At 45.6% G+C, this 8,527-nt stretch overlaps 1 long non-coding RNA gene across 1 annotated transcript; it reads right to left on the bottom strand.

The window, feature by feature from the left end:
- Positions 1-4,227: 4,227 nt before the first annotated feature.
- Positions 4,228-8,527, bottom strand: LOC122174510 (uncharacterized). The gene is made up of 3 exons (XR_006176456.2): positions 8,080-8,527; positions 7,535-7,766; positions 4,228-4,608 (listed from the first exon to the last, which is right to left on the bottom strand). It is a non-coding gene; the product is annotated as an uncharacterized LOC122174510 (long non-coding RNA).

Raw genomic sequence — 8,527 nt, 5'->3', positions numbered from 1 at the left:
GTGTGTGGACATTGGATTGTTAGATAAACAATTACCCGACCCTCATGTGCATATATCCGTTGGTCTGTATAAAAATGTGGTTGTGTATACAAACAGGTGTGCTCAGATATTGCAGGGCCTGTTTGACATACTGATTTAGCAATGCACGTAGGCACATGCTGCGGTCCAACGCTAGGCCCAGATCCTGTGAAGACTTATTCATGTGCCAAGTATCAGAGGGGTAACCATGTTAGTCTGCATCTGTAAAAAGCAACAAAGAGTCCTGTGGCACCTTACAGACAAACAGACGTATTGGAGCATAAGCTTTCATGGGTGAATACCCACTTTGTCAGACGCTGTGTCTGACAAAGTGGGTATTCACCCACGAAAGTATATGCTCCAATACGTCTGTTAGTCTATAAGGTGCCACAGGACTCTTTGTTGCTTTATTCATGTGCTTCACTTTACACACTGTGGGCCCATTGAACCAATGGGAGTTTTGCCATTGATGTCAATGGCACCGGGATGTGACCATTTGAGTAGCTCCATTGAGGTCAGTAGCGTTACTCACAGTGTATAAAGTTAAGCACGTGCGTTAGTCTTTGCACAATCGTGGCTCTATTCGGCAAATCATTTAATCTCTTGTTTCACTTTAATCATGTGCTGAGATCTCCGTGACTTCACAGTCAGTGCTTGAATGTGTTGCTGAATGGGGACTGGAACACAGCCCGCCGTGTTGCGAAGCTCTGTTGTGACTTTTATTGTTGCCTTTTTATCCTGCACAAAATTATAATCGATGTCTCTGCTTTCAGGCAACTCTGTTAATCAACTTTTTATTATATGATGATAGCTTCCGTGTTTTCATTATACCATCATTTATTCATTGAATGACGGCCTTAGCTTGCCACCCCTCCACGGAACTTGCATCCGCATATATGAATTGCGGGAACGGATATAGCTACATCTTCTCTAGCTGGCGGATTGATTATTTTCTTTCCTCCAGTAATACAACCTTGACGAAGGAGATTTTTGACTTGCAAATTCTCGATTGTGAGCAGTTTCCCAATAGACAGCAGGGATTATTGATCTTGCTCAACAAACTGTACTGTTTGCTGCAGTGCATAAATTAATCAGCTCCCCTACAACTGCGCTGAACTGCTTCCGCTAGGCCTCCATGAAAAATAATTAAAGGTAGCGTAAGCCCTGCTGCTAACAATGGTCTTTTTGTCCAGCTCACTTATCTGCTTGTAATTCTTTGTGGAGGCAGCTCGGGGAGTCGCTTTTCCTTTCTCTGCTGATGCATGACACCTGCACTCTGCAGGACGTGAGGAGTTCAGTTGCTGATGCTCATGGTAGTTTTAAAAAAAGAAATAGAGGAGGTATAGGGTACTGTATAGTGCATTTGTTGGCCTCCAGCCTTTGGGGACAGTATACGAAATAGAGTATCCAAATGGCATTATGTTCTAAGGGCTTGTCTACACTTGAAACTCTACAGCTGTAGTGCTTCAATGTAGACACTACCTATGCCAATGGGAGGGGTTCATGGTTGTTACTAAAACATGCTGAAAGTTGGGGAATCAGACAGCTATTAGCTCCCCAGAGACAACAGCAAGGAAAGTAACCAATGCCCAGGTGGGGTGTCAAACAACCCATCAACAGCTATTGTCCAGCAGGGGAGTTACAATTCAATGACTCACCTGCATAAGGCCACACCAGGGGAATTGTTCAACCTTGCCTGGGGACTCAGCAATGCCCCCCAGACATGCCTGGACTTGTGTATAAATGGACTAAGGGTATAAAACAGGACACAGTAAGCAACAAGGACACTGAGAAGACTTAAGACTCCAACAGAGGAGATTGGCCCAGGTTTCAAGGGTGAAATCTGTGTACTATGAACAGAAATATCCAGTGGGGTGAGAAAAACTGCTTAATCTAGATGTTGCCCAGCCTAATAGGGTTGAGAGTTTAGACTGCGTGCTTATATTTTATTTTCTTTTGGCAACTAACTCTGACATTTTGCCTATCATTTATAATCACTTAAAATCTATCTTTTGTAGTCAATACATTTGTGTAATTGTTTATCTTTACCAGTGAGTTTGCCTGAAGTGTTTGGTAAGGTGCCACCTTCATTTCTTCACCAGCTCTAAGGGCACTGGGTGGCCCGGCCTGTGTCAGGGCCCAAATAGAGCTGTTCTAACTTGCACCTCTGTTGCAATGTCCATCCCCTATGGACCATTTCAACAGTGCAGAATTACAGGGGCACAGAACTACCTGAGCCATTTCCCCTCTCTTTATAGTGGCTTGTGCATGCGCGCGCACACACACACACACACTTGCCTTTGGTTCTGAACTAATGATAACTGAGTGGTACAATTTAGAAGCCAGGTTCTGATGATGCCGACTCACATTGAATAGTACCTTAATCTGTGAGAAACCTCCCTGAAAACAATGCAAGTATACGTACCCGAATCTGGTTCTGAGTCTGGACCTATGTATTCAGAATGTGGAGACATTTTCCTCTGAAGGCATGAGGAAGGTTGGGATTTTTGGGAGATTTTCAAAGCAGAGAGGGCAGTTTCAGAAGCCAATGGGAATTAGGTACTTAATCATTTGTATTTTTGAAGTTCTCCCCCTTAATCAATCAAAGACCTTGAGATTCAGAAGGCTGTGGGAGGAACAGATGGGAGATGGTTCCTCCCACGGGGCACTGAAATAACAGAAGCATATGTATGAATCAACAGGAAGCTGATTTAAGACCAAAGGTGTCAATAACACAAGTTATTGATACAGACAAATACACAAAGGGGAACCAGCTGCCAGCCTTCTTTTCTGTCAATAGATTTTCTTCTCCACTGCTTGAAAATTGAGAGTGAGGGGAAATTATCAATAGTGCATTGGAATCAAATAAGAAGGTGATCTTGAGATTTCTGCATTGGGTCTTGCGAAGCAAAGATCATAGCCTCTACTAGCTATAAAACCAAGGCAGTAACTGCTTGGTACTGGCAAATGAAAGCCACAGTTGTCTGCAGAAAAACTTTTGCCCCATTGTGGGCAAGATTTCTGAGGATTCAGACGGTAAGAAGAATTTCTACCTTCCATATATAAACTTGTCAAGTCTATAGAAAAATGAAGCTCTCTGTTTATTTTTAGTTCCATTATTAGCAATGGGCACATCAATTCACAATACGAACTGAGCCAAACCCTCACTCAGAACTTTAACCCATGCCTGAAGGGCCAAAATCCATGTGCTGTTTATGTAACAACCTGATAGACTATGTCAGCTCTTTTTACAGACCCAAAGTCCAGAGTTTGGTCAAGAGGCTAGAGGCCCAGTAAACAGTGACCAATATTAGCTAAGAGAAGCCAAAAGCCAGGTGGAGAGCCATAATTGGTGTCTTTATCTAAAGCTGCAAATGAACCAAAGGAATGAAAGAGGCCTATTATGCCTGTATCCATTCTTTCTGTAGAAAGAGATGTTCTCCCCACACATCAACCTTGAGTTTATGGAAAGGGTTCAAGCATGTCAGTATGAGATATGATATCCTCCCTCCTGCTTCCCACAGATATCAGTGCCTGCCTTAGAAACACAAATGAGCAACTGAAAAACAACCTTTATTGCCATGTACTTTTCATTTGTCTTTTTGTTTCAACCCCTAGGTATGTACCTGTTGGACAATCAGAAGGGCTACTTCATTCCTATGGACCCCAAAACAGAATTCAACATAGATATTTTATACTAATATACATTTTATACATTGTTTGAATGTATTGTATGTTACTTGTTAACCTAAAACCATGTAATCTTTGTAGATTTATGTAATCTTGACTATTGGCTACTGTGCTTATCTTGTCTTGCTGCTAGACCTATCCAGGGGTTTGGGACTACCTACCCAGTCACTTTCCTCTGCCCATGGAAAATCCATATAATCTACTGCAGTGTTTCTCAAACTGGGGTTGCCACTTGGGTAGGGAAAGCTCCTGGCAGGCCAGGCCAGTTTGTTTACCAGCCCCGTCCACAGGTCCGGCCGATCACGGCTCCCACTGGCCGTGGTTCGCTGCTCCAGGCCAATGGGAGCTGCTGGAAGCGGCGCGGGCTGATGGACGTACTGGCCGCCACTTCCAGCAGCTCCCATTGGCTGGCAGCGGCAAACCGCGGCCAGTGGGAGCCACGATCGGCCAGACCTGCGGATGGGGCAGGTAAACAAACTGACCCAGACCGCCAGGGGCTTTCCCTACACAAGTGGCGATCTCAGTTTGAGAAACACTGATCTACTGTAATCAATTGATTGGCAGTGTCTGAGCCTAATAAGCAAGGTGACACTCTGCCAGCACTGTGCGTAATAAACCCACGTGCTCGATTCTACCCGGTGTCCATTTTGTGTTCCTTCAACACCTAAGTTTGTTTCTGGCTTGAGGCAGTTCAGATAAGTTGATCACGTCTTTTTCATGCATGTGAGCCCTTCTAAACTGCTGCCTGGAGCAGGGACCAACATTCTGAAATCCTGTGAGAAAGTCTCTTCCGGTATTTCCTGCTCAGTAGAAGCAAGACTTGTCAGCCATCACCAGGTTGTAGAACTTGTTCTCCTGCCATTTCTGACCCACATTTGTGTCTTGAGAGCTGCAGAAAAGCTTTGAGAAAATCAGACTTTCAGGTGTTTATTTGGACCAAGCCTCTGAATCTGCTAAGATAGAATCCCACATTTTGGAATTGACTCTCAGGGGCAAATGGGCTGCTAAAACGTATCGTTGTTTGTTGCACAAGTAATATAGAAGCCCAGTGTCAAAGACTGCAAGCCGGTTGCCACCCTACTGCAGGAAAGGTTTGACAATCAGAAGTTCCTGGCTGTTTAGCCAAGCAAACTACTTCCAGTCACATTTTGAGCCATGGCCTCTAATTCTTTTTTAGTTGATGTTTGCACAGAGTGCACTGATCGCATCCCTCTAAAGTCGATGTGAAATGGAGGTGTTTAGGATACGTCTACACAGCCCGCAGCAGCAAGCCCCCCAGCTCTGGTCACCAGACTCAGGCTGCAGGGCTCACACTAGTGCTCCCAAAATAGCTGTGTAGACACTGCTTTGACATTGCAGCTCGAGCTCTGAAGCTTAGGGAGGGGAGTCAAGCCGGGCTGGGAGGTTTGCTACCATGGACAGTGTAGACGTACCCTAAGACAGGCCCCAGCCCATTCTGCGAGAGTAGGAAATGAAACCTATTTTTACTAATTCCTACCTCCATCCTCCACGCACGAAACTATTCTCCCCCTCCCCATTAAACAAACCCGTTTAAAGGGGATGCAAAGGAAATAGGGAACCTTGAGCCATAGCATCTGAGAAAGTGGGAGTGCTGGTGTTACCTGGCCAGACAGCCACACCCAGCTCAGGTTTGCATGGAACACGGGGTCTACACTATATACTTACTTCGGTATAAGTGTGTCACTCCGGGGTGTGAAGTATCCCCACCTTAAACCCCCATGTGGAAAGCACTATGCTGGCAGGAGAGCTTCTCCCATGGACATAGCAACTGCCTCTTGTGGAGGTGGAGTTATTAAGCCAATGGAAGAGCTCTCTCTCATCAGCTTCACCAGATGTGCTACAGTCGTGCAGCTGTACCAATGTACATTTGTAGTGTAGGCCTGCCCAGAGAGGAAAAGGCCCAAGTGAGGAGGTTTCATCTGTTTGCCCCTCTATTGTTATAGTGTAATGCTACTAAATTCAGGGCCGCCTGTGAAGGAGCAAAAGGGGTAGTTTGCCCCTGGCCCCCGTTTGAGAGGGCTCCCAAACTGAGCGGCATTGTCACCTGGTGCACAGGGCCACTCAGGTTTGGCCCGGCCACCCCTCCATCATGGTGAGGAGGTGGCTGGGCTAAACTGGAGTGATGCTGCAATCCTCTGTGCCAGGTCACAACACGTGGAGTGGAGAGCTGGGCTCAGCCTCTTGGGACAGGAGTTACTGCTATGGGTGAGTGGGGTGAAGAGCTCGCTCTCCAAACCCCCATGCCTTGGCCCTCCCCTCAGTGGTAATTTTTTGGACTGATTCAAATTTTGCCTTTTGCCCCCAGAAACCTTTGCGCAGCCCTCACTAAATTACCTGGAGCACTTGTAACGGCTCTTGGCACTTTTAGACCGGGTTTGATAAGGCAGTAAAACCACATCAGAGAGCTGGTTTGCATCATAATTGTCCCCTAACCTGGTTATAAAGGCCCACATTGTAGCACAAATCATAACTTAACCATGTTTATGGGAGACAGTGAAGTCTAGTAGTTAGGGCATTTGAAATGGGAGTCAGGGGGTCCTACGTTCTACTCCTGGCTCAGCCATTGATCTGCGATGTGCCCATGGGGAGGCCACTCTTCCTCCAGAGCAGGGACTCTCTCTCACTGTGTGTAAATAGTAGAGCTGGGCAGCGAACTCTCAATGCGTTCCATGGAAGATTTGGAAATTTGGTTTTGTTCTGATTTGGAATGAAAACGACCATGGTGATGGATGGCAAAATGGCCGTGGGAGCTGGGAACCCTGGGAGCTCCAGCTGCTGAGGTGCTGCAGGCTTGGACACTCTCCCTACTTTGTTTCCAGCGGAATGTCGTTGAAATTGACGTGTCTCTGTGGACCCTTGCAATTTCAACTAAGTGGCAGATTTCAACAATAACAAAATGTTCAGACCCGCTCTAGAAAGTATAGAACCGAGTGGGACCAGACATCCGATATTAGGGGTTTTATCTTCTATGGGACCCTATTATCCCTTATCCCCATCCTGATTTTTCACCCTTGCTATCTTGTCACCCTAATAGCACCCAGCACAATGGCGGTTGGGCCCTTTGGGCTAATGGAATACGAAGAATGTTTCATAAATGTGCTTAAGACTCGGGCTTTAACTTACGCAATATCGTTAAAGAACTGCCTACACTACAATGTGTGGTCAGGCTCCCTGACAAGGTTGTATTTTTAGGGGAGGCGGGGCCTGTGGCTAAGTGATTACCAGGGAGTGAAGAAGATGGACTGTGTCAATCAATCAACTCCAGATTTCATCAGTGAATAAATTGGGCAGCATTTGCCCTTCGGTTGTGAAGGACACGAGCCTAATTTAGATCTACAAAGCCAAGCAATGAAACCAAAGATATCCTTGGAGAACAAACTTGTCTAGAGAGCCATGCTTCTGTTCTCTAATTTAAAATCCGTCGGCTTAGATCCCAAGGGAAGCTAAAGCTGCCTCCCTTGTTCTTCCCCTCCCCCCCTTTTATAATAATATCTGGCATTTACAAATAAGACTTTGAGGTTTGTCTCATTTGTTATATTAAGCTTCTCATAGCCTTAAAGATGGTTTGTGCCATGTTGCGTAAAGTGGCTGCAGTGCAGGGAGGCATTCCGTCTCCTCCCCCTTCCCAGTGGCACTTGACCCCTGGAGAGCTGTAAATACAATGTGCCAATCTCAGAACTTTATTACAGGGCCTAATCCTGCAAGGTGCTGTAAGGCATCACAATAGGCAAATGCACTAGGGTCCCCGCACTTAGATTTGAATCCTAATCAGCTCGTGGACAGACGGGACAGTCAGTGATCTTACCCTAGAATGGCCTGTATATTTATTCTCTCCACACATCTGTCACATATTTCATAATCGTTCACATGCTCCCAGGACTGGAACTGCGGGGGCTGCTGTAGGTCAGGATTGTGGCGCATTGGCAGAGCTGCCTGGAAGAAGCCGTCGAGGACACCCTCTTGCATGGCTGAGAACCTTCACTAAGAGGCTGTCAGTTTCACAAGCACTGTTAATAACACGTTCATTGCGATGCAAACTGTACTGATAAGCAATAAAGAGAGGGGCAAATAATTTAGTCTGGTTACAGGCTTGTCACAAGCACTCACACAAACACGAGCACAGAGATTAACCCCTCTACATTTTAAGACCCATGTCAATCCTTAACTATTAGCCATTCCCTTTCTTTCTGCAACATGTGTCAATCTCTTGCTTGACAGCTGAGTGCTGTCCCACTACCCCAGTCACTTAGCTGCAAACATCCTCCCTGATGTTTGTCCCTAAAAAGAGGGCAAGGTACAAAATATTTCAATTGTACTTTAACAAGCAGGAAAGGACAGTGAAAACCAGACCTTTATCTGGAGTGTAAATGATTTTTATCTTGACTCTGTTGCTGCTGCATCAGCTGGAAATTCTCTCGGCATCTTTCAGAGCTGGCATGATGCTGGAACGAACGCAGCTTTGGAAGAAATTCAGTTCACACTCTTTGTGATCTCGAAGGGTACTGGCAGCTTCTTCTGGAAGCCAAGAATGAGATGGGCATAATTACAGCAATTATTAAAGGGAAATAATACGCTGGAGCTCTATGGGCATGATGAGAATATGATGATGACATATATAAACAGCTTTAGTGCATGTACAGTGGCATCCTATAAATGATATCAGATGGAATTGGTGCCAGGCAGTCATATTGCTGGGTAACTGGCTAGTATTCACCAATGAAAACTTGGTTTCTCAAAGCGGACACTGAAATCTGTTGTTTTACAGCTGCGTTGCTGTCTTTGTCCTTAGACACTGATC

The sequence above is a fragment of the Chrysemys picta genome, chromosome 13 (genome assembly GCF_011386835.1).
Source record: "Chrysemys picta bellii isolate R12L10 chromosome 13, ASM1138683v2, whole genome shotgun sequence".
Taxonomy (NCBI): domain Eukaryota; kingdom Metazoa; phylum Chordata; order Testudines; family Emydidae; genus Chrysemys; species Chrysemys picta.
This window is presented reverse-complemented; position numbering and strand designations above follow the sequence as displayed.